This window comes from Suricata suricatta, chromosome 9 (assembly GCF_006229205.1).
Source record: "Suricata suricatta isolate VVHF042 chromosome 9, meerkat_22Aug2017_6uvM2_HiC, whole genome shotgun sequence".
NCBI classification, from domain to species: Eukaryota; Metazoa; Chordata; class Mammalia; order Carnivora; family Herpestidae; genus Suricata; species Suricata suricatta.
In genome coordinates this window covers 43,597,615-43,624,028 of record NC_043708.1, presented here as the reverse complement: position 1 = coordinate 43,624,028, position 26,414 = coordinate 43,597,615, and the positions used below count along the sequence as shown (strand labels likewise).

General features: G+C 43.6%; 1 long non-coding RNA gene across 1 annotated transcript in view; it reads right to left on the bottom strand.

Annotated features, from left to right (window-relative positions):
* Positions 1–19,156: 19,156 nt before the first annotated feature.
* The window catches only part of LOC115301593, a 50,134-nt gene continuing 42,876 nt past the window's right edge, over positions 19,157–26,414 (bottom strand). The window contains exon 3 of the long non-coding RNA XR_003913188.1: positions 19,157–19,631. This is a non-coding gene — a long non-coding RNA (uncharacterized LOC115301593). The remainder of the gene's footprint in view (positions 19,632–26,414) is intronic.

Here is a 26,414-nt window from a genome sequence, read left to right as displayed (position 1 = left end):
CTGCCATACTCAGAGACAGGGGGTCTTCAAAATATTACATCCCTCTTGGGTTCAAAGTGAGTTCCCAGAACAGCAGGCACTTGTGTTTTCAAGGTTAAGTGCAGAAACCATTCATTTTAAAGGCAAGTAGTGACTCTGAGATCTCCCGTGATTATTTATTGTATGACAAGTCTCCATCAGCACAATGAGAGAATGTTGCCGGGATGCAGTTAGAAAACAGATTACGACCCACATGACGAAGGAACCACAACTGAGTGTGAAACTTTTCAAAACCGCTCACCCTAACCCCAAGTCTCACCGATGAAAACCGGAGAAAGTGAGTGGCTGGTGTGACCCGGAGGCCCGGGCTCATGTGTGCTGACGGGATTTACAGGGTGCTCTGCAGAGAAGAGGCCATCTCTGGAGCATCTCGAAGTCAGAGACGAAGGCTTGACCACAACTCTCTAACTACGTATGTGACCTTAGCCAAGCTACTTCAGGCCTCTGAGCCTCTGTTTCCTTATATATAAACTGGGGCTTGTCATTAGTCAACAAATATTTACTGGGTGCCTAGAATGGACCAGGAATATATAATAAGCTTATATAATAAGCTCAAGCAGCAGGTGAAACAGGCAAAAATCCTGTCAAGAGACAAAGAAATAGAAATTGCAGTGTCAGGTAGTAGTAAATTAAAACAGTATGGTGAAAATAAAGCGGGATGAGTTAGAGTAATAAACTGCTATTTTAGATCAGGTGGTCAGGAAAGGTCTTTCTGAGGAGAGAACATTTCAACAGAGGCCAGAAGACAATGAGGACAGAGCCTCATAAAATCTGAGCAAAAGCCACGGAGGCAGAATCAAAGTGTAAGTGCAAAGGCCCTGAGGCAGGAGCACTTGAGGAATGGTCAAGTGACATCAAGGAAGTAAGTGTGGGTTAAGGAAAGGGAGTGAGGAGGATAGTGGAAGAAATGAGGTCAAGGAGGTTGCCTAACCAAAAAGGGCCTGAAAGTGAGCAATCTGGGTCTCATTCTATGTTGATGAGGGGCCATTAGAACTTCTGAGCAGCAAAGACTGATGCATGTTTCAGCTGCTGTTGGAAGATGGGGGGGGGGAAGGGGGGCGGGGGGGGGAGTGCATCTATCAGAGTAGGTTATGTCCTCTTTCATTGTTGCCAGCCAGTCAGCATAATCATTACCACAAAAATCAAGTCCCTTGGCCTCAGTTTCTCTAAATCTATAAAATGAGAAGGTAAGAGCCACAGAATTTTAGTGGTTTATAAAAGCAAAGGTTACTTCTCACTCATCCTTCATATCCATTGTAAATTAGCTGGGGTCTGCCCGACCTCTCCTCATTCTGGGAGCCGGGATGGAGCAGCCTCCATTTGAACCATGGCAGCTGGCCTTGACAGAGGGAAAAGGGGAGCGTGGTGGGTGCTGAGACATCAACCTGGAAGTGACGCATGTCACTTCCACTCCCATTTCATTGGCTAAAGCAGATTGCTGGATCATATCTAACTTCAAAGGCAATGGCAAAGTACAATCCTACCATGTGCCTGCAAGATGGGATCCTGGGCGAACAGCACTAACTAATATCACGGAGACCAGAGAGAAGCAGAGAGACCGATTAAGAAGCTTTTACAGTAATCCAGGCAAGAGATGAGAACAGCTCAGACCAGGCAGTCACAGGAGAGGTGTTAGGAAACAGATGCAGAAGATATTTTGAAGGCAGAGACAATGAGATTTGCCCATGGATTAGATGTAGAATAATCATAACTACCTCACTGTGATTATGGGGGTGCAGATTTAATAGTATGATGTATATAAAAGTTCTTTCACACGGCCAGACACCATAAGCCCCAACACTGGTGGTTATTATTGCTGTGGTTCTAGATTAAAGAGATGCTTCTGGTAATAGAGCAGAACAGTTTTCTTTTTGACCATCTGATTTTCCAAAACATGTAGTTCCTTTACTTACACTATTTACACACACACACACTTTTCTGAAAATAATCATGGTAATTACTATCAATTTGACTTTAAATGGTCTTTATCTCTTAGGAAACTTTCTAATAATAATTTTCCTAGTAACTCCAAAGAAGCTTTCATTCCTGTGGACGCACGTTTGGAACTCAGAAAGCAGTCTGCATAAAAGTCAGGAAGCCCTGGTCTTTCTGCTCAGATGTTGTAGATTAATAGTCATTTGATTTGGGAATGTGAAATGAACTGATAAGGAAAGCTGTACGTACCAATGACATTCAGGAATGAAAATTGACAGATCACCTGCTTTAGAAGATTTGATTCTTCAGATTTTAAGGGGGTGTGGGGGAAGACCTTTAGTGACATTTGCTCTCTTATGGCTTACATTAAACAATTTAATATATAACATGAGGGAGAGAACATGATATAAACAATATATCCAGGAGGAAAAATAAATGACCTCAGTCCCAAGAGGCACTGTTATGCGCTGGTACTATTCATGTACGTTATAAGGAATGATGTATCAGTTTTACTTCTAATCAGTATCTAAATATATCACGGTCTGTTCCTGGAGTGCATTACCCTATCTCACAATGCATACTCACATTTTACATTAATGTGGAAAGTATCCATCCGTTATCAGGCAGAACTTAATTCTATACTGAAAAATGAGGTGTCTGCTTGGTACACTTCTATTTTAAGGTTTAACATAATTGAGCAACCAAATCTAAAATAGAACTTTGGAGCTAAACTGTGCTATTTTTTATGGCATGGGTGTTGAGAGAGAAAGTTTTGATGGGTGTCTAACTCAGAGACATCACCCTTGGGTGCCTCTGGCTTCCAGCCCTGTTGGGGGAGCATCTAACCCAATGGTGTTGAGAAATTCCTAAACATATTCTTAAAACAAAATTTTAAAGAAACATATAAGACACGTGGGTTTCCCTGAGTTAATTATCCCCATAAGCAAGCAAATATCCTAGAAATGTTGCAATTTCAGCTCCTAAATCCTGTCTTTACCCGGCTGCCCATCTATTCCTGCATCTGGATTTGGGGTTCAGAAAATATGTTCTCTGTAGCTGTCAGTAGGATAAAAAGGGCTGCTTGTTGCAATATCAAATAAATGCAATTTAAGTATTATAATACACCAATCAATGGGCTCCAGGGGATAACAAATAGAAGCAGATTCAGTCAGCCAAGCCATGTGCCCAGGCCACTCTGGATGCTCCACAAAGGAGGTCCGATGGATTTACTGAGCACCTTCTGTGTGCCCAGAACAGTGTTAGGTGCCATGTGAAAACATGTGACTGTCTCTGCTCTCAAAGTCCTCAAAAACAATTAAGGATGCAGTTAGCCTCTGCTGGGTACAAGCGAGGGAAATGTAACCTGATCTAGCTCAACTCCAACCAGAAAGTGTGGACGGAGGTGGGAACTTACTGGTTCACCTGACTGGACAAAGAGGCAAGAGTGTACCTAGCCCTAGGGACAGAGGAATGAAATGCTCAAGCATTCATGTGCTTCTCTCCGTGTGCCAGCATCATTCTCTCAGACTGTTTTCCAGAAAACACAACCCTGACACATCCAGATTCACATCTTGACCACTTGGACACCAGAAAGGAGAAAAAGAAAACTCTTTCCAGTGGTTCCAGGAAGTGATGCAAATTTTCCCAGTGTGAATGCTCCCACCCTGTCCAGTTTCAAGTCGCCACCCTGAGGTCATTCTACCCCAAGGAGCAGGGAAGAGATGTGCGCAGAAGGCTCTTCTGAGCCGGACAGAGCAGGTGTGAGCAGGTGTGACCCTGCCTCTGTATACCACTGTCTACACTATACCGCATACCCTTCTAGATGCACCTACAAAAACTGAGTTGTACCTACTCCCTGAATTCAAAGAATATTGCAGAGGAGACAGAGAAGGAACTGAACTAAATAATTACAACATATGCTTAAGTTGCTATAATACAGACACACATGAGATACAAAGATGGCCCAAAGGTGGGTGTGATACCCTCTGCCCAAGCTGGAGTTGGGCCCTCAGAGGAGGCTTTACAGAAAAGATGCCTTTACAGTTGGGAACATGTTCACCAGATTTAGAAGTGTGGTGGGGGAAGGGCATGTGCAAAGAGCCACAGGAATGCAATGGGGTGGGGGGTGAAGGGACGGTGCGAATGGCAGGAAGGAAGGTACAAGAAGTGACTCTAGGGAATGAGGGCAGAGGAAATCTGGGATGAGTCATGAGGCCTTTGGACACCTTCTAAGGAATTTGGACTTGATCCTCTTAACCAGTGGTTTTCAACCTGTTTTTAGTAGGGGGAACCATTTTACCATGAAGTGCTAAGTATGATCTAGATTTACAAAACAAACTTCTTGGGGCACCTCAGTGGCTCAGTTGGTTGAGGGTCTAACTCTTGTTTTCAGCTCAGGTCATGATCCCAGGGTCGTGAGATTGAGCCCTGTGTTGAGCTCTGCACTGAGCGTGGAGTCTGCTTGAGATTCTCTCTCTTTTTCTGCTCTTCCCCTGCTCACACACATGCTCTCACGCTCTCGAGATTAATAAGCATTTTTAAAAGAACAAATAAACCTCTTACGTTGTTAGGGCATACTCCTTGTATTAAAAATGAAGTAATTGTGTTACATTTGATGAGCACATGAGTTTGTGAACTGGTGGTATCGTGAGTGTTAAAATTTGGCACACAGTACATGACAGAGTTCATGCTGCTTATTCTTAAATATGTTTAAGTAATTTCAAACTTAGAGTTGCACACATAGTATATAGCGCACCCATATATACTTTTACTCAGATTCACCTATTGCTAATACTTTGCCCTGTATTAACAGGGTGTATGTGTGTGTGTGTGTGTGTGTGTGTGTGTGTGTGTGTGTCTGTGTGTGAGTGTGAGTGTGTGTGTGTGTGTGTGTGTGTGTGTGTATTTGGGCATACATGTTTTTCTGACCCATTTGTGAGTAAGGTACATACATCATGGCTATTTGCCCCTAAACATCTCAATGTATATATTTCATAAGTAGAAATATTTTTTCCTAAACCACAGTATAATTATCAGTCCCAGTAAATTGAGTATTTATGTAAAATTTTACCCTTCTATCCTAATTCTAGTTTTGTCAATTATCCCCCAAAGTGTCCTTTGGCACATCCCTCCCCCCCCAGTCTCAGACCACATATTGTATTTAGTCACAATGTCTCTCTAGTCACCTTTAATCTAAACCATTTCCGCTGCCTCTCTTTCTCTTTCATAACATTGACATTTTTAATAATAATTTCCTCCCCACTTTTCATTTAAAAAAGTGTTTCTTGAAGTGCTTGGGTGGCTCAGTCGGTTGAGTGGCCAACTTCAGCTCAGGTCATGATCTCACAGTTCACGAGTTCGATCCCCGCATCAGGCTCTGTGCTGACAGATTCTGATTCTGTGTCTCCCTCTCTCTCTGACCCTCCCCTGCTCATGCTCTATCTCTCTCTCTCAAAAATAAATAAATGTTAAAATTTTTTTTTAAATGTTTCTTGTTTTGAGTTGTCTGATGTTTCCTGTTAATTAGATTTAGATGTATTCCCAGGAGGGATGACACATGAGTGACACTGTGTCCTACAGGTACACAATATCCTTCTGTCCCTCATTTGTGATACTAATTTTGATCTCCAGCCAAAGTATGTTCAATTTTTCCATTCTATGTATAATTATTATTTCTTATTTTGCTATTAATAAGCAATTTGAGGGGAGACACTTTAAGATCACATAAATATCCTGTTCTTAATCAAAGTTTCTGTCTTAGATTGAGCCTCTATTAATGATTTTTACCTGAAGCAATTTTAGTATGATGGGTGCAAAATGATGACTTTCAACATTAGTGCCTTTTCACATTTACCCATAGGTACTTGGCACTCCATTATAAGCAAGAGCCCTCCCTTCTCCTCCAGGCATTTCTTTATTCATCTCTGTGTGATCAGAATTTCTTTAGCATTTTACAGTTCATTATTGTCTTTACTTTTAGTGTTCAAATTATCTCTGATTTGACCACAAGGAATCCCTTCAAATTGGCTCCTGTGTTCTAGTGATATATCTCATCAGCTGTTTGTTGTTGGTTTCTTTTTTAATACTTTCTCACTTTCTAACATAACAAGATATTCCAGGTTTATCTTATACTGCTCTGCTTCAGCCCTGGAATCATCCATTTCTCCAAGGAGCGCTAGTTCCTTTCATGGCAACGTCAGTAGACGACAAGATCTGAGCACTAAATATGCTCATTGCTACTGAGGTATCATTGCCTCTTGGTCTTTTTAGTGGACAAAGCTGGGAACTATACATAGAAATGTATCCATACACAATACACACGTCTAAATCCACACCAATGCCTCTAATTCCAATCCCCAGGGAGTTCCTTCTTGAATCCCAATTCCACTTTGTACTCCTTCTTCCACAGTGACAACCCTTGTTCCCATCAACATGAAGTAATTTACTCTACACTCAATCCTGTAATACAGCTAAAAGAGCTTCAGAAGGACTTCTTCCAAAAGGAAACCTACAACAAAGAGTTCAGGACTTTTTGTTCTCCCCATCTACAAAGCCTGTCCAAGACCATGTGTATATAGTCATACTATGTTCATAAATTACTTTATTCAGTTACTTTCCCCCTTCATTATGGTAATGTTATTCATATGAAATATATCTAGGTTCATTTTTCTTTTGTTTGCCTCCAGTTTCAGGATGCTTTCTTACCTTCCATCATTGCCAATTTTATTTCATTGTTTGAATTTGCAGAAAATGCTTTCAAAAGTCAAAGCTGTATGAAAAGTCACACTCAGAGAAGTTTTCACTGTGTCTTATTCCTGTTTTTCAGTAAGTAGCATGTCATACTATGGTGACATTATCAAAGGATGGAGGAAGAAAAAGAGAAGGATCATTCAGTGGCCAGTCCAATGGCAACAGGGAGCAGAGAGGAAGATGTCACACGATTGGGAGCTGGCTCGAGGCTGAGCTCTGTCATCGACACGGAGGAAATAAGGGTGCAGAGAGGGTGGAGGGCCAGTGTTGGTTTTCAGGCTAGAGGGCTCAGTGAGACAGAGGTGCCCCTCTGCAGAGCACAGCTCACAGGAGAAGAAACTAGTTTGGACAGAAAGACAATGAATTCTGTTTTTGACATGTACTATATTCTGGCCCAGCCTACCTTCTGGAAAGCCAGAAGAAGCAAGAATGAATGGGAGGGGAAAAGGAAAATAACAGCAGCAGGAAATGTGGGAAGGGCCAATGAAAGCTGCCCAGCAGATGAACACTTGGAATTGGTCCTTAAACTATCCTGAAATTGCCTCTCTTTATTGACTGGCCCATTACCATCATTTACAAACACACCTCCCCTCCCCCCACACACCGCCGGCTCCCAAAGCCTATGGCCCTTCCTCCTCATTGGCCCCTTTGCAAGAACACATAGTTTAGTGACTCTGGAATCATCTAGATCTTACCTCAAATTCTCGCTCTACCTCGTACAAATCGGCTCATCTTTCTAAACCTCAGTTCCCCTTGGGTAATTTGGAGAGACCAACACATGAGCTACCTTGCAGTTGCTGTGGAGATTATGGGATACTGTAAGGCAAGTGCCCAGCACAATGCCTCACACAGAGAAGGCATTTTATTATTTCCATTAAGGTCGGGGAATCACAATTCCATCTCCCTAACACTCTTAGTATCAGCTATACAATACCCTACTGCCGTGGCTCTCAACCTTGGCCACACATGAAAATCACCTGGGGAGCTTTTAAAAAATACCAAGACTCAGGCCTCACCGCCCAGAGTCGGACTTAATCGGTCTGGGGTGGAACTCCGCATGGATGTTGTTTTTTTTTTAAAGCTCCAAGGTGATTGTAAGCAGAGTTCAGCACCGCTGCTTTCTTCACACACTAAATCTGAAGAAGGGCTCTCCTAGGTTGTACTCCCTCTTGACCCTTCTGACAGCACTTCAGAGGAGAAATAGATTGCTTAAATTGTTCTCTTTTTATCCCAAACAGCCAAAGCATATAGCAATCTGTTATTCTCCAGGAACCTCTTTTCTGAGAAACATAAATACCACCTTCCCCACAGGAAGAAAGGAATGTGCCTCCCCACCCAAAAGAAACCTGCGCCTTTCTCACCCACGAGGCGGGCTAGAAAGCAAAACACAACTGGAGCTTGGTCAGCGCAAACTCAGCCCAGAGGGGAGGAGCCAGCAGGAGCACGTGTTTCTGTGGGCACAATTGGAGCGGTCCCCACCAGCCTAGAGACCAAAGGCCAGGGGACTCCCAGAGGGCTTCGCTGTTTCCACTTATTGGACAGATCATATTTAATGGGTGTTGGCACTCTCTCACGAGTACATGAACCGCTGCTCGGCACCTATGTCACCCATATCCACCAGGCCTATGCGTGCATGTGCTGAAAGTCCATTCCTCAATTGATTTGGGGTTACTGTTAAAACTCGGATCTGCTGATGAAAGGGAATGAGTAGTCATAAGCAAAGGCACAAGACTACTGAATGGTTGAAGCCCATGGAGATAAGGTGGAGGAGTCTTAGAGGAGCCAAGTTTAAGCCATTGCCTACTACCAGTTGCTTCCTTCAAAGAAGGAAAAAGAAATTACAGTAAAACCTTGGATTGCAAGTTACATGTTCTATAAGATGAGCAAATATTTCTAATAAATTTTAACTTGATAAATGAGCGATGTCTTGTGATACGAGTAGTACATGATGCCAAATGTCACATGATCACAACTGAGCCAATGGTTCTTGAAATTCACTTTGATATACAAGTGCTTTGGATTACAAACTGACTTATTTTACTGTATTATTTTGTTTTACTGTATTCAGAAAGCACGAATTAGCTTTATGGTCAATTTATTTTTATTTATTTTGCAAAACTTTATCTAATCTATTTCATTTCCATTATTTACTAATTTAGGAATATTTTGTAAGGGGTGGATATACCTTCCCTGGGGCCTTGAAGCCCAAATCTCCATCCAGTAAGGAGGCTTGCTGCCTCGGGTCACCCAACTGCCCTCAGAAACCTGGAAGCCTGCAAATTTTTAATACAAAATGGGCTAATGCATCTCAAAAGGTGTTGGACAGAGCAGTGCTTAGAATGTAGGTACCAATGTTCTACTTGGCTGGGAGAGTTATGTTTTTATATTTTTATTTTTTTAAGTATATTTATTTGAGAGAGCACACAAAAGCAGGGGAGAGGGCAGAGAGAGAGAGAGAGAAAGAGAAAGAGAGAGAGAGAGACAGAGAGAATCCCAAGCAGGTTCTACAGTCAGCATAGAGCCTTGAACCCACAAACCATGAGATCATGACCTGAGCCGAAATCAAAAGTCAGACACTCAACTGACTGAGCCACCCAGGAGCCCCAGGAGCTATATGTTTTTAAAACATTGATGAGATCTTGAGCCTGGGAAGCCCAGGCTCATAATGCCGGGTCATTCCTGATATTCCAAGCAGCCCAGTCCAAATGTATTTCCACAAAAAGGGAGGCCGGACGGCCGAATGCTTAGCACAGTGGAGCCTTGGGACACCCACCAAGTCTGAGCCATGACTGCTACACCTGCACAACCTCCCACAGCCATGGACCCAGAGTCCTGGATGATCCAAAAGTGGTTAGAGCAAGTCCACCACCATAACCCCTCCCATCACTGCTCACCTCTTTATCAGAACCCTGCTTGGAGTGGTAAGAAACTGAAACACTTGGCCAGAGAACCATCTCTTTGATTCCTATCAGGTGTCAGAAAGACCCCAGGGCACTAGATGGAGAATGAGAGAGCAAGAAAGAAATACATGAAAAGGGAAAATAGGAGACTAACAGTTTGGTCATCAATATGAACAAGAAATTAAAACTCTTCGGCAACCCTACCCTTATTTACCACTGATCTATAATTTGCTTCTAGATACTTCAGCATGTGCAGAGGGACATTGTGTATGATTTGGTTTAAGCTATAAGTCTGGGGCTTGAGCTACCCCAGGCTTAAGAAAGCATTATACTCAAAGGGGCACCTGGGTGGCTCAGTTGGTTAAGTGTCCAACTTAAGCTCATGCTCCAGAATGTTCCTCCCTTCTCTTCCAATATAAATGAACCAAGCCTGTGTCCTGAATCCCAGTATCAAGTATATTCAGCTCAGGTCATGATCTCATGGTCCATGAGTTTGAGCCCTGCATCAGGCTCTGTGATGACAGCTCAGAGCCTAGAGCCTGTGTTGGATTTTGTGTCTCCCTCTCTCTGTGCCCCTCCCCCACTCATACTCTGTCTCTCAAAAATGAATAAATGTTCAAAAACACAAAAAAAGAAAGCATTCTACTCAAGAATGCACAGACCTGTGGTAGTTGGCTAGAGTCTTCTTCAGGAAACCCATATTCCAGAGGCAGCTACTATAAATGCCTCTTATTCAACCTTAATAAGGCTCACAAGTTTATTTATTTATTTTTTAAATGTTTTATTATTTATTTTTGAGAGAAAGAGGCAGAGCACGAGTCGGGGAGGAACAGAGAGAAGGAGACACAGAACCCGAAACAGCTCCAGGCTCTGAGCTGTCAGCACAGAGCCCAACGCGGGGCTCAAACTCACAAACTGTGAGATCATGACCTGAGCTGAAGTCAGACACTTAACTGATTGATCACCCAGGCGCCCCAAGGCTCACAAGTTTAACATACTCAATGTCAAAAATGAGTTTTCATTTTTAAAGAAAAGTAGTGGTCTGTTTACTAGGATCATGCTGGATAGAAATAGGTTTTCACTGGTGAAATTAGAATTATTCAGTATGCATGTATTGATGACAAATATGTTATAGACTATCCCCACCCTTGCATGAATTAGGTATAAGATTCTAGGTCTAGCCCATACTCAATGAGAAAAAATTACCCAAGAATGTGAATACCAGGAGATAAGCATCATTGAGGGACATTTCGAAGTCTGGCTGCCTTCTGTTATCCTGAAAGGTTCCAGATTCCAGATGCCACTTATGAAGGTAAAGAAATCCTGCCACTTTTTTTGAAACTGAATCTTGCCAATTGCCTCAAGTAACCTTGCATGTAACATAGCAGGCAGAACACCCTTCATAGAACGCAACACTGGGCTCCTTGGTGAGCTCTCCTTTCTCCAGGATGTTCCTCCCTTCTCTTCCAATATAAATGAACCAAGCCTGTGTCCTGAATCCCAGTACCAAGTATATTTGGCAAGCGCATTTGACCTGAGGTATTCATGTTAACGAGGCTTACTTACCACGTTATCCTTCACAGGAAACATATTTGGATTTTAACTGAAGCTTCTGGTGGTAGCCCCTCCCTAGAAAGCTGTTGGAAGATACTATGGAACACAGAACATTCATGCTAAAAGGGACCTTCGAGATCAGAAAGTCCAATATCCTTGCCCTACAGCAGAGAAGAAAAAAAAAAAGGCCCAAGTGGGACACATGACCTCAGACCTTCCCATGTTCACATGACCAGAACTGAAGGGATCTTTACAATCAGTCAATATTGTTCTCTTGTTCTCTCTCAAATGAGTAAAAGGGAAGCTTTTTGTCACCCCCAAAATGGATCTAGGGATGGCAGTACTAGAAGCAGAAAGAGAAGAGTTATTGGCAGAAAACCCAGGGCTTAATGCTAAGTGTACGTTTGCTGGTTTATCTTTCAACTCCTTTTGGAATATTCCGGTGTTTCCGAAGCCTATGCTGCCCAGCCCTCTTCTCTCTTCTCCCCAGCAGCTGCATCTGCCCTCTTCTATTATTTGGTGGCCCTTGCCCTTGGCAGAGGGAGAGGCTACCATAGTTACCCTACTGATGTCTTTTCCCCAAGGTTAATGTCTGGGGCCAAGAGACACCTGAGACTTTGGGTGTCTGGTCCCCTTTGATGGGCTCCACCAAACCCTGTGAACCAGACCACCCTTGGAAGACAGGCTTCAACCTTTGACTCCATCTCTGTGTAAATGTCATCATTATTTGACATTTGGCAACACAAAGATACTCATGTTATTCAAACTGGTTAAGGAACTTCATCATTAGAAAGAAGCAAATCTCTGGGGCGCCTGGGTGGCTCAGTCGGTTAAGCGTCCGACTTTGACTCGGGTCATGATCTCATGGTTTGTGAGTTTGAGCCCCGCATTGGGCTCTGTGCTGACAGCTCAGAGCCTGGAGCCTGCTTCAGATTCTGTGTCTCCCTCTCTCTGCCCTCCCTTCCTCGCTCTCCCTCTCTCTCTCTCTTAAAAATAAATACTAAAAAATATTTTAATAAAAAAAACAAGAAAGAAGCAAATCTCTGAAAGTCCTGTAGTAGAATATTAGTTCACGACCATGCCACATGATGTAAAGTTCTGGGGTCGCCCTCTGAAAACTGAGACCTCCTGGTTTGTCCCACCAGAGACAAGAGAAGGGCAGCTATCTTTTTTTTTTTAATACTTTATTGTCAAATTGATTTCCATACAACACCCCATGCTCTTCCCCTCAAGGGGCAGCTATCTTTAAAGACAAAGGAATAACATCTTTGGAAACTCGGTTTCAAAAGGCATACATTTCTTGATTTTGCAGTGTGTGTTGGATTTAAGCTGCATAATATATTTTTCGAGCCTTTGAAAAGGAAGCAAAACCCAGACTTTATGGACATGACTGGGTCTATGTGTGTGAATGCATATTTGCATGTTTACCACCCACAGTCTTCTGGTGGAAAATGACTTCCACAAGCGTTTTCTGTGGCTTAAACCAGTTCTCAAAACGTGATACCTCTGGCTTCCTAAAAAGTTTGACTAGAGGGTATACTGGATGAAGGAGATTCTACCTGATCGGGGGTTAGGGTGACCTGGGTGGCTGCTACCTCCAGTGTGTCCTTTGCAAATCGGTGTTCATGCCCCATCACACTTTGGGGAAGATGTTTGGCAGACCTGAGAGTCAATCCATGTGTACCATTTTGTGGTACCTTTTAACTTCCCTTCTTGTACCCCAACAAGATGAGGCATTTCCTGCCTTGCCACAAGCAATGCCCCAAGGTCAAATATCTCCCACTCGCATTTTACTCATCAAAGACCAAGAGAAAATGATCGGGTAGCATTATATGACATCAAAGATCCAGCTGAACTGGGTCTAATGAAGGGCTCCGGGTGCTGTGGGACAGAGGAAGCGCTCCTTACCGGGAGGTCACCCTAAGCGTGGGCTGCCCTCCGCTGCCACAGAGGAGTACCATACATCTGCACATGCCAATTTAAGCCAGATGGCACATGGGAGGTGTGAGATTCCCCTCCTGAAAGCCTAACACAGTGGTTTACATAATGAAAATCTCTGATAATAGACATTTCCTCAAGTGCTCTTACTTAATCCCCTGGCACTGTTACTTAATAGCTTACCTGTCCCCAGAAAAGCTATGACCCATTCTTCATTTATTCAATATACACTTTTAAGTGCTTACCCTGTGCCAGACATAAGAAAACATTGGGTATTAGCTTAGTATTTTACTGGTAGAAAAATCACAATGCTGATTTCCAGCCCAGGTAGCTATCTGTGATGATAATGGTGCAGAGATAGAAACAAATTTTTCTTTTTCATAACCTTTTCACTGAAACTCAGTGTACGGATACTGAGGCACAAATTTTATAAGTATGCAGTTGGGTGAATTTTCACTCACACACAACCACCACTCAAATCCAGAAAGAGCACATCATCACAGTACCCCAGAAACTGACTTTACATGTCCTTCCAGTCAGGGGCCCTCCACCAAAGGTAGCCACGGTCATGACTTTTTTTTTTCATGTTATTTATTTTAAGGGAGAGAGAAAGAACATAAGCAGGGAAGGACAGAGAGAGAGAGAGAGAGAGAGAGAGAATCCCAAGTGGGCTCCACTCTATCAGCACAAAGCCCAAGGCAGGTGTCCATCTCACAAACCATGAGATCATGAGTCAAAACCAAGAGTCAGATGCTTAACTGACTGAGCCACCTAGGTTCTTCCCTTGCTGTCCCAAGTTCTAACATCATAGATAAATTTTGCTTGGTTTTGAACATTATGTATAAAAAGAGCTAGTTTATGTATGTAGTCTTCTGCATCTGGCCCCTTGCACTAATATGTTGTTGTGAGACTCCACCATGTTCTTCCATGTAGTTACAGCTTGCTCATTTGTGTTGCTGTACTTCCCATTCTGTGATTATACCCCATGTGTTTCTCTGTCTTACTGTTGATGAACACTTGAGTAGTGTCCAGTTGGGGGCTGTTATGTAAAATGCTGCTATGGACCTTCTTTTATGTGTCTTCCGGTGAATGCATATATGCATTTCTCTTGGCCATATACCCAGGAGGAGTGATAATAAATAATAAAGATCTACAAAGGCTTTGATGGGAGCGGAGCGCCTGGGTGGCTCTGTTGGTTAAGCATCTTGATTTCAGTTTCTCTGCATTCTTGGGATCAAGGCTTGTATCAGGCTCTGTGCAAATGCCAAAGAGCCTGCTTGGGGTTCTCTCTTTCTCTCTCTCTGTCCTTCCTCTTCTCTCTGTATCTCAAAAATAAATATATAAACTTAAAAGTATAAAATAAAAAGGCTTTGGGAAATACAACAGGAATCTGATTTTTGTTGCTGTTGGTACATATGGATCCACCTTGACCCAACCAATTTCTTCTCATATCTTCCATTCTAATTTTGTGTCATGATCTGGTTCTGGTACCTGGAGATCACTGGGTAGTTACTTCTGTCCTGTAAGGAAAATTCACTCAAGACTCAGGCTATGACCTACAGAACAAATCAGTGGAGCATTGACTGAATGCTCATACACAGTTAAATAAATAGAAAGAGTTCTGTGGAGAAAAAAATAAAAATACAAAGACTCAGACCATGGTCAAGATTGCTGAGCTGGTCAGCAGCAGGCAGCCTGAGAAGTGACCACAGCATGCCCTGGGGCAAGGCTCACAGGTTTGCAGCGGAAACCAAGAAGCCATTCTATGGGGGATTCCGAAGTCACTACCAACATGCTCCAGCCTCCATCTCTAGGGCTCACAGCTCCCTATGATTTCAGACTCTCTTTGTGCCAACTCTGAATGTCTGATTTTCTCTGGAAAGACCACAAGCGCTTTATCATGAGCCCCAGAGACCAACCACTGGAATCCTAAGCATACCACTGTTGCTAGGATGGCAGAATTCTGATGTCAATGGGCCCAACACTGACTTGGCACATTCCAGAGGGTGAGGGAGCCTTGGTCGCCCTGCCACTTCTCAGGCTGGCTCCCAGGCATCCTACCCGTGGCAACACTCAGGAAGGTTGGGGGCCTCCTGCATAGAACTGGACAGATCTTCCAATAATTGAGTTCTCCCAAAGTGGTAGGCTCTGGACAGATTTTTCCATTCATGTTGACTTGTCGAATAGTCACACCTACTCCCTCCATCTCAGTGTGGTAGGTACAATTCCATTTTATAGGTGAGGGGGTTGGAGGTTGCTAGAGGTTATACACCTGCCACTGTCATAAAGCTAACACGCAGGAGAGCAAGAATTTCAACCAAGATCCAAATCTCTCTGTTTTCTACTACAACTAGAGTCTCAAACATTTTAATATTAACCTAAATAAAAGATAGTCAGAAAATCAGCAAGGGTAGCTAACGGAAAGAACATGGAAATAAAAAATTGGGAGATCCAGGTTTAATTTTCCATTCCAGTTCACCACCACTAATTGAGTGACCCAGCAGAAGTCACTTAAACTGTCAGGATAATAATGTCTTTAACTGAAAATGAAAGGGTTGTATATTACCCACAGATCATTCTTCCATGAGGGCAGAGACCATGTCTTTCTCTCCTGACCATAGCATTCTAGCACCTACCATAGTGTCTGACCCATAGTGGATATTTAATAAGCATTGGATAAATGAATAAATGCATAGGACTACACATCAGAATCTCATGCAGGGTTTTCACATGTACATGCCAATGTCTCACCCCATAAGCCCTGGTGCATGAAGTCCCATGATATAAATTTTAAAAAGAAAAAGAAAACCTCTTTAGGCAGTTCTGATTCAGACCCATAGTATGAAGTCACTTTACAGCTCTGAAATTCTATTATTCTATTAAATCAGCTGTATAAACAATCCATTACTAAGTTCAACATAAATTTATTTACTCAGTTTTATATAGTTCCCTCTTCATTAGGAAAAATAGGTAATATGTGCTCTAGATTCCTTCATATCACTGAGAAATTTGTCTCATTTCTTTCCTTGTCTTTATCTAATGTGTCCCATCTTTCCTTTCATGGCTATCTCCTTCTCCCAGTTGCTTTTAAGAGTGTATTCTTTTCCTTGAATTACACCAGTTGGATTAAGACCATCATATCTATAAAAGTAAAATATCCAAATAAATTAGAAACAAAATAATTTCTTATTTTGATAGAATTCCTATGTGCTGGTTCACAAGTATTTCCCCTTTTTCTCTTGTCTTCAATTTTCAGTTGGAAAGAGTCACTGCAAAATTTGTCCATATTCAGCACTTCCTAGGTGTTTCACATTAAAAAGAGGGGAAAGGAAGAAAAATGAAATCAAATCACCTGGCAAATAAGTCAAATGACCTGGTAGCCAGTATTGCTAACCTATTTTTGTCTCGGCTGGGAAAAAGCTAGCCAATACTAGTTTTCTTTAGTGTCTTCCCAATAGACGCATTATCCCATCCAAGTAGTGTTTGTCAGGCTACAAGAAAGCCATCCTTACATTAAATATTGACATAGTGAAGCATCTGCAGAAGATTTTTCCAGATCTAGAGCTTAAGACACTTCCCTCTCCTGCTTACCTGCAAAACACTGACCACTCCTATCACAACAGGGGTTTGCAACCCTACAGTCTTGCTCTCTGTCGTCTACACACCCACGTTCAGTTAACCTGATCCAGAAGCCAAGGCCAATAGCAAGCTACTCAGTTTTCTCCCTTGCCCCCTCTAGTCCTTGGGTCCTCCGTGGCTTTTCCACTTGGGTGTTATTTAAAAAGTGCAGAGGGCAAGAGAGAGAGTGTTTGCTGGCTCCTTTGCCAACCAGGCCCTTCCTTCCAAGGCCACATGGCTCCAGTTTCTTTGTTTCCTCTTATGTTTAATTTTCTTTGGCCCAGACTTTCCTCATTGGTTTTCTTTTCGCATTTTATCACCATAAATTAATTAAAATGTTTCTGGCGCTGAGTTCACATCTGATCATCTTGGCAGGATCCCCTTACACAGATGGCGAGGAGATAAAGAGCGATCCAAGCATCCAAGAACAAGAACGGCCCACATAGGGAGCTGGGCAGAGAGACTGCAAGAGGAGAGGAGTGGCCGATGAAAAACAAATAGCCAGCAGGCTGAATTGAAAAGTTGAGTTGGAGAGTGAGGGACACAGGGGAATAGGGAGTAGGGGGTGGTTTCTGGGGATTCTTTGTATTCATCACCCCTTCCTCAAGCCCCCCGGAAGACAGCTTGTTACCAATTAGTGGAAGAACCAGAAGTGATTGTTCTACCTCTCCCTCCTCGTCATCCTGCAGGTTTGGGTGACCAGATGGGCTACACAGGTGCTGGGAGATGGAGGCCATGTCAGAAGTAAAAGGTGGCTAGAGGGGATGGGAAGAAGCAAAGGTCAACCTTGACTGGGAACCTAGTATGAGTTAGACACTCGGCTACACCTGGAAATATAAGAAAGAGCAAAACATATATGGTCCTTCTACTCATAGTATGACATGAAGGTAGCCAAATATTCCATACCAAATGTATGTGGAAGGGAAAGAAAGCTACCCTAGACTCAGAACTTGAAATACATTTTTGGCAATGCAGAAGTGCATTGCAGGGATAGACGCAAATGCCAATGACCCAGAGACCAGGCCCACCACTCCCAGTGTCTGGCCACATTGAAATTACTCCAGAGGGGTCTGAGCACCTTGCAGAGGAAGGTCTTGGGCTGATGACACTCAGGGGGAAAAGAGAAAACCTTGTGATACTCAGCAAGGGAAGGGATGCAGACCTATGGTCATCCATAAACTTCCAGATGGCTATTTGAAAAAAGAGTTAAAACCCTATTGAACTTTAACCTTGGGGTGCCTGGGTGGCTCATTTTGTTAGGCATCTGACTCTTGGTTTTGGCTCAGGTCATGATCTCACAGTTGTGAGTTCAAGCCCCACATCAGACTCTGCACTGCGGGTGCAGAGCCTACTTGGGATTCTCTCTCTCTCTCTCTGTCCCTCCCTCACTCTCTCTCTCTCAAAATAAATAAATAAATAAACTAAAAAAAAAAAAGACTTTAACCTTTCTTAGTCTACAACTACTGACACAGAACGCTGTCTTAATATGGAGGGGCCACTCTCCTCATTGAAACTAATAAGCAGAATAATTCATTTGTGACTAGTGCCTGAGCAAAATAAACAGGATGCTGTGCTGAAGAATAATAGAGGTTGTGACCACAGTAGGGAGGGCAATCCAGACAGACCTCCCTGAATGATGACATTTAAACAGAAAGACTGGAAGGATCCCAGGGACCTCAAATTAAAACTGTAGCTTCAGAACTACTACCATTCAACCAGGCTCAGGCCAGGAAGCACCAAAGCCCCACTCTGGCATTCAGGGAGAATAAACAACAGCTCCGAGTCACAGAGTTATGGTGTTCTAGAGCAGCCCAGGCTTGGAAGCCTGAGATCTGGTCATTGCTTCTGGCAGACCTGGCCTGACCATGTGCTCACTGAAAATCAGTTAGGTCTGCTGTCCCCTGGAGCAAAGTGACAAGGGCTTTCCAGGTGCTTACATCCTCTGCTCAGGGAATGAAGGAAGCGTAGCACAAAACCTTTGCTTCATTGTAAGTGCCAAGGTTGGAAGGGGCCACAAACAATTGCTTTATTGAAGCCCTTTTGTAAGAAGAAGAAAAGCCCCTATGGCCCATCTCCAACTCCTCTGGCTTTCCTAGCCTTCCAGCCCTCAGTGGTCACCTCCCCCCCCCCCATCACTTCCGTTTCTTGAACATTTGAACACATGCATTTGAGTTACCATAACCCTACTTCCTGCATGTCCAGGAACCCTGACTCCAACTACCTCTAATAAGACTATAAACTTCTCAGAAATAAGAACTGAGCTGTGGGGCTCCTGGATGGCTCAGTTGATTAAGCATCTGACTTCGGTTCAGGTCATGATCTGAGGCTTGTGAGTTCAAGCCCTGCGTCAGGCTCTGTGCTGACAGCTCAGAGTCTGGAGACACTCCAGATTCTGTGTCTGTCTCTCTGTACCTCCTCCTCTCTCTCTCTCAAAACTAAATAAACATTCATAAAAATTTTAAAAAAAAGAACTGAGTTGTGTACTTATTTTTTTCTGGGCTCTTAGCAGGTGCTTGATAAACACAACAAATTGAATTTTAAAGTTACAACAAAAAAAAAAATCTCATTTCCAAATTATTAAACATCAACTATTAAAGCATGTTCGGTTTTTTTTTTAACATCCCTGAATTTTATCCTGCCAATTGATTTTAGAAGTCTTCAAAGAAAGAGAGAGGGAGGGAAGAAAGCACTTAAATCCCTTATTGTTCTTTACTAATATTTTCTTTATTATTCTAATGTGACAAGCAAAATCTATCCGTGATGCACATAAATGAGTAGAGATCAACCATACACAAACTCACACACACACACACACACACACACACACACACACACACTGATTTCTTTGAAAAAACTTCCTGTATGGATCTCTTTTTCAAGAATATGATGGGACACATTCTGAAAAGAAAACAAAAAATATTTTTAAAAATTTGATGTTCCAAGCACTCCCTGTTTTTCTGTTCTTTGTTTCTGTTCCGAGAGTCCTGTGCCCTGCTTTCCCAGCATCACTAAACTCAGAGAAATGCAGAATGGATTAAACCATGAAACAATATGTTAGAGAGCTCCGAGGCCCCACAAACCTCAAAGATACGGGGTCAGGAGAGTGCTATTATTTTTATATTAGTTTTACATTTGCCTCTGCCTTTGAAACAATTCCTAATGTTTTGGTCTTGTCCTTGCTCTTGCACGGGGTCTCGTGTGTGCAGCACGGCTGTAGTTACAAAACAGAGCCAGAGAGAGTTCTCGGTCAGAGACTCGGGGCCTGAGAACAGGCAGGGTCTGAGAATCACTTGTCCAGTGACTCCGGCCTGGAGGTGGATTGAAACCCTCTGGGAGATCGGACTTCACCTCTGACGTGAGGGTTTAGGTTGCTCCTTAAAGACCGCTCAGAGCTCGGTCTGTCTGTGCTGGCAAAGGGACGTTTGCCAGACTCTGTCCATCTCCCACCCCCTGGGATGTTGAGTCCTGTAGATTTCCTAATCATCAGCCTCTAATTGGGGTATAGCACCTTCTCTCCCGTATTGTCTTTTTTTTTCCTTTTTTTTTCTTTCTTTCTTTCTTTCTTTTTTTTTTTTTTTTTTTTTTTTGGTATTTGAGGGCTCAGGAAGTCAGACAAGAGTGAGGCATGAAAAGATCTAGTTTAAGATAGATAATTTAAATACGAACAACCTCGCGATAAGATAACTAGACATGTTGTTTCATTTAAGCACCACAACAATCCGACAGGGTAAGCAATTAGTATTCTCTTTTGTACATTAAGAAAAGGAAGCAGGGAAAAGTCTATTCTCTTGCCTTTCTTGGCTGGAGGGCTTCCGGTAAGGCTGGGAACCAGGCTGTCCAGCCCCAAAGCTGGGAAGATCTCCGCTGTGACACATGCTCCTCTCCGTGAAGTGCAGACACACAGACAAAATTCCAGTTTTACAAAGGGCAGGAAATCAGGCACGGACGCAAAAGGGGCTTGTCCACAGACTGTGAGTGTGTCTCCAGAACCCATGAAAAACTCTAGGTCTTGAGCCCAGGCCTCTTGATTCGATTTGCCTTCACTCTTTTCTCACAGGGGATACGCCTATCCTTTGTCTTATCAGATTCCATCTCAAATGCACAATATACATTCAAGACATCTCAGATAACTCAAAGTGGGTTTCTTACCTAGAAGAGAATACCAAGCAACCATGATGAGGCAAAGAAACCGTACAGGTCATCTTTTTAAGTTTTTACTTTTGCTATATATCTGGAGGCCATGATCAGCTGCTGGTCAATTCTGCCATTAAGTCCACACTGAGGTAAGACAGGAAATTATCTTGCCACAGATAGAATAGTCGGCATCTCTATTTCATTCAAGCAAAATTCTCTTTAGATGATGCAGTTCCAACCTGAAGCCATCAGATACATGCCAGGAACCAGCCAGCTACTTCTTTCTCCTCAACGTACGTACGTACACACACACACACACACACACACACACACACACTTTCTTGGGCAGATAGGGATGAGAGGAGAATGGAAAACCAAACTACGAGTTCACATCTGGAAGCCAGGCCCCTGATCCAGTTCAGTTCAGATAACCTGTCAACTGGTCGTAGTCCATGAGATCAGAAACAATACCTTTCAACTAAAACATTTTTCTCAGGATAAATTCTCATGACAGTCCAAAGATATTAGAGTCAGGTTTGCAGTTGTAGTTAAAAAGAGAAGTATTAGGGTGCCTGGGTGGCTCGGTCAGCTGAGCATCCAACTTCCAGCTCAGGTCCCAATCTCCTGGTTCATGGGTTCAAGCCCCATGTCGGGCTCTGTGCTGAATGCTTGCTCAGAGCCTGAAGCCTGCTTCGAATTCTGTGTCTCCTTCTCTCTCTGCCCCTCCCCCACTCATGCTTGTCTCACTCTGTCTCTCAAAAATAAATAAATGTAAAAACAAAAAAAGAGAAAGAGAAGCACTGAAGCTGCCCGTCTCCAGTTCTCAAGGTCACGGGCCAGAGGCAGTGTCTGGCACTCCGTCTGTGTACACTGGTAAACATTAGTGACACCAGCTTTGACTGGCGAGCAGGGCAGTACCCCCGCCCCCCTCCGTCAGGGAGAGGTGAGAGGGGAAGCTGCTGCTGGGCTGTTTTTTAAATGTTTATTTATTTATTTTTGAAATAATGAGAGAGACAGAGAGACAGAGAGATGCAGAAAATCCCAAGCAGGCTTCCCACTGTCAGCACAGAGCCCAGTGCAGGGCTCGAACTCATGAACTGTGAGATTACAACCTGAGCCGAAATCAAGAGTCAGATACAACCAACTGAGTCACCCAGGTGTCCCTCTCTAGAGTGCTCTGTAAAGCCCTGGCTCCCCGCAACCCCATGCACCATACCCAATAATCACACCGCTTCTCCCTGTGACTCCCAAAAGAAGGGACAGGCCTCAGAACCCTGTATGTCCCACTTATGCCAAGCTGTGTAAGAGACTGGATCTCGCTCTGTGCATCCACAGTGACCTGGGAACCGGGCACGAAGCCACTTGAAGGGGTAAAGGAAAATACCTCCCCTCCACTCCCCATAAAACTGCTTATAAAGAAAACAGAAGTAATTATGGGAAAAAATGCTTAAAAACCTAGAGGGCTCTATTAAAATGAACCTCACATGGATCCCAGTTTAAGTTTCCAAGACTCAGGCAAGAAATTTTCATGTTTAAAACCTTCCTCGTCTAAGATGCTTGGTATGGCCAGCGTGGTTGTCCAGAAGCCTAAACAAGCTCATCGAGGTGACTAGTGGCTTGTCTTTATGTTTCATTTATTGCAAAAACAGCACTAAAATAGCAACAAAGGAAATTAGAAGAGAGAAAAGTTCCCCCAGTTTCACCACAAACCATGAACTTGCCTTTAATCTCATCTTCCCCTTTCTATTCTTTGTCCATGGGCCAACACAATTTTTACATAGTAAATAAATGTCTCTCTAATCTCATTGTTAAAAAATGTTTTCCAAGTAACCGAATATATTAAAATCCCACAGTGATCTAGCCACTCTCCAAGCCACATCTCCTTAGTTAGATCTGAGCTAGCCAATTTTTTAGGTCTAAAGATTCCTTATTTGTACTAAAGCAAGCCAGTTCCAAGTGGGTGTGAATAACACCCAATATGCAATAAGACAGAGCTGGACCATAAACTGCCAATATACACTGATCACCAGCCTATGGATATCTCCCACTTGCCACTCCAGATCCACCTCCTCCCCTTCTCCACTCTGCTCTGTGCCCAGGAAGGCAGACCCGCATGGACTTCGTCTTGGGCCCCCATCCCCCTGCCTTCTACTTGAGGTCTGCCAGTGGAAGGCACTGGTAGGAGATCAGAGGGCAAGAGAAGAATGAGACTGGGGTAGATATTCCTCTAGCTCCTTTCCTGCTGGGTCTCTATGGATTAGACACATCCTTCTCCTGAAGACCACAGCTCCTCTCCTGCAACCCTCTAGTCCAGCCACAACTGCCAATCTCAAGGCTCAGTAACTGTTCCCTCTTCTCACTCCTGCAGGCTAATGGTGGTAAGGCTTTCCAATATTCCTGGCTTCCCTTAACTATACCCAAACCTTTATAATCAAACCCTTTTCTTGGCTTGTCCTCTTGAGGATGGCGTTGGTTTCTAAGGGACATCGACTCATTCATCAGGTAATGCAGAAAATGATTACCGAGCACCGAGTCATGTTCTCGTTTCATCCTGTGTCTAAAGCCAATGGCAGAAAAACAGGGCATTCTATAGCTGTAGTCTACAGGACAGCTTCAGAGAAAAATCAGTGAAACAGATGGAATTCAACACAACCTTGTAGAGGGCCTACTACCTGCCCAAGAACTGCGTTTTGCCCTAAATCTCAAGGCCACCCTATCACACCAGAGCCACACCATGGTGAAGCCATGGCCATCTGATACGTCTGGGTCACCTACAGGTCCTCTCAAGCCATTGCTGTGGCAATTGCTGCACACAAGTACAGCCAGCTGCAACTTGACCTCAGCTGCACCCACCATCTCTCACATTTTGTCTAGGAGGCTCCTCTGACACGGTAGCACAGGACATCTTGTCACTCACATTTTACAACCTGGAAGTTTGAGGAAGTTAAGCCCACAGAACAAACCTTGACCCATGGAGCATGGGAATCAGTGGACAAAATGGTCCCCTCTTCTATTTCTTAGGCAGGGAATCCTGAGGTGCATTTTCCATGACTCCTCACATGATTCCCAGTGAACTGAGTCCCCATTGCCCAAGGTGGTGACCAGCTCAGTGATGCACCTTGTCTTGGCTTTCCCTCTTTCCAGGTCACAATTCCCAACCCCCCCCTTCTCTCTCTCTCTCTCTCTCTCTCTCTCTCTCTCTCTCTCTCTCTTTCCTTGGGATAGTTCATGAAATAAACTACCTGCACACAGCCCTTCCTTCTAGCTTTGCTTTCTGGAGAAAACCCAAGTTAAGGTAATGAGAACTTCTTAATTGCTCCAAAACAGAAGAAAAGCTCAGAAAGCAGAGGGGGGAAAAAAAAACCAATGAGGAAAACACCTTCTTCTCATGCCTTTTTGAAATTCACCCCCCCAGGTCTCAAAGGCCCGGCCAGCAAACCCTAACTTAAATTTTGCCGAACATCAAACTTCCCCCAACCCCATAAAAATATGTCCAGACAGAACCACACTGAAACACCAGCTCCAAGGTACCTGAGTTTTAGATGATGCAATACTTTACGTTTGTTCTATATCTGTTCTCTTTCAGTGGGGGGCATGGGGGGGGGTGAATAAACCAAAAGTGGACACCCAAGAAATATGATGGGAAAGTTCCCTCACCCCCCAAAGACTTTAGGAAATGCACAAAGCTTGATTTCCACAATTTATCTTCAAACTGTTCTATTTGCTGGATGCATAAAGAATCATTTCCTCACACCTCAAGATTTTTTTAATTATCCAGCTTGTTCCAGAAATTCTTCCCAGCACAAATCATCTTTTTCTTTTAAGAGAGAGTGCATACGTGTGTGAGCTGGGGGGAGGAACAGAGAGGAGGGAGGGGAGAGAATCTTAAGCAGGTCCCACGCTCAGCATGGAGCCTGATGCGGGACTCGATTTCATGACAGTAAGATCACGACCTGAGCTGAAATCAAGTTGGACTCTAAACCAACTGAGCCACCCAGGCGTCCAGACAAATCATCTTTAGAAACAAAAATGTTTTGCTTTACCAGAAAAAAGCATTCCCTCTTTTGAGTCTGAGAGAAAATATATTGATTTCCTGCATCTGTAGTCGAGGGTGGAGGGGGAAGAGGAGAGAACAGGTACAGAAACAGGTAAACCTGAAGAGTGAACACGTAGAGGGAGAGAGCAGGGGAATTCAGGTCCGGGGTAAAGCACTGAAGACCAGACTTTAGCACTCAGGAAGCTCTGTTCCTGCCGATGTCAAACGGAATAACTTTAAGCAAACCACTTCACATTCCTTTAAGTTGGTTAAGATTCTTTTCAGTCCATTCATCTGTAAAATGAGAACAAATTCCACTTATCTGGGACAAAGATCAATAGCAGAAGACTTCACATATGAATATGAAGATTCCGGGGCCCACAAAAAAGAAGCTAGAAAGTCTAACAGAATGAGCTAGGCTGACACCAACCTAATATCCAGCTTCAAATTAAAATACGCCACTTGGGGCGCCTGGGTGGCTCAGTCAGTTGCATATCTGACCTCAGCCTAGGTCATGATCTCACAGTTCCTGAGTTCGAGCCCTGTGTCAGGCTCTGTGCTGACCGCTCAGAGCCTTGAGCCTGCTTCAGATTCTGTGTCTCCCTCTCTCTCTCTCTCTGCCCCTTACCCACCCACACTCTTTCTCTCTCAAAAATAAACATTAGAAAAACCTTTTAAGTATGCCCCTTTTTAGGTAGCCTTTTAAATAAACCCCTTCTGGAGAGGTAAGAGTTCTAATTCATAATAATGTTGGTAGGTTATATGAACAGGATTTCCACTTCTTACTGTCTGCCTTAACTTTGTAAGTCGGCCCCCAGGCATGCACGCAATCCCTCCTTCTCCCTGCCTTTGTTATTTTATCCAGCAGTAAAGCCCCGTGCCCAGGGCCACACAGGGGGCTGAGATGAACATCACAGGCCCAGGCTTTGTGGAAAATAGTCTTTCAGCAGCAGCATCTGGCTTCTTGGCATGTTCCCCCAGCTGTTGTGCTGACAGCTCTGAAGTTGCATTTTACTTTGTCATATGGCTCGGCTGCTAATGGACTGTCTCTTCTTGCTTGTCCTCCTCTGGGTCATTTTTCCTTTCAAATTCGCGATGAGTTCCAAGAAAATTGCACACCATCACTCCCCTGAAGGAAGCCTCCGTCCCTAGTTGCCGTGGCATTCAGAGGGCCGGGCATCCCAAGTGGGAGTAAGCCATCCTAACACTTGAAGGGGAAACATCTCATTACCCTGCCTGGTACATTTTTCCACAAGAAGTAGGCTTAGGAAGGGGCAGTTAGGTAACTTGACAGGCACAGGTGGTAGACCAACATAAAGCGTTATTTGTCTTTATGTTTATGCAGGACCGATCGCCCATAGTACCCAGGGCTTACACAAGCACATGATTTTGACACAAAAGACCACAACTAACTTCTCATAATTGGCAATACTGTTGGATTCCGAGTATTTTCTCCTCTTGGTGCCAATCTGAATACCCAAGTGTGAAATTTAGCACCTGCAAGTGGGTTC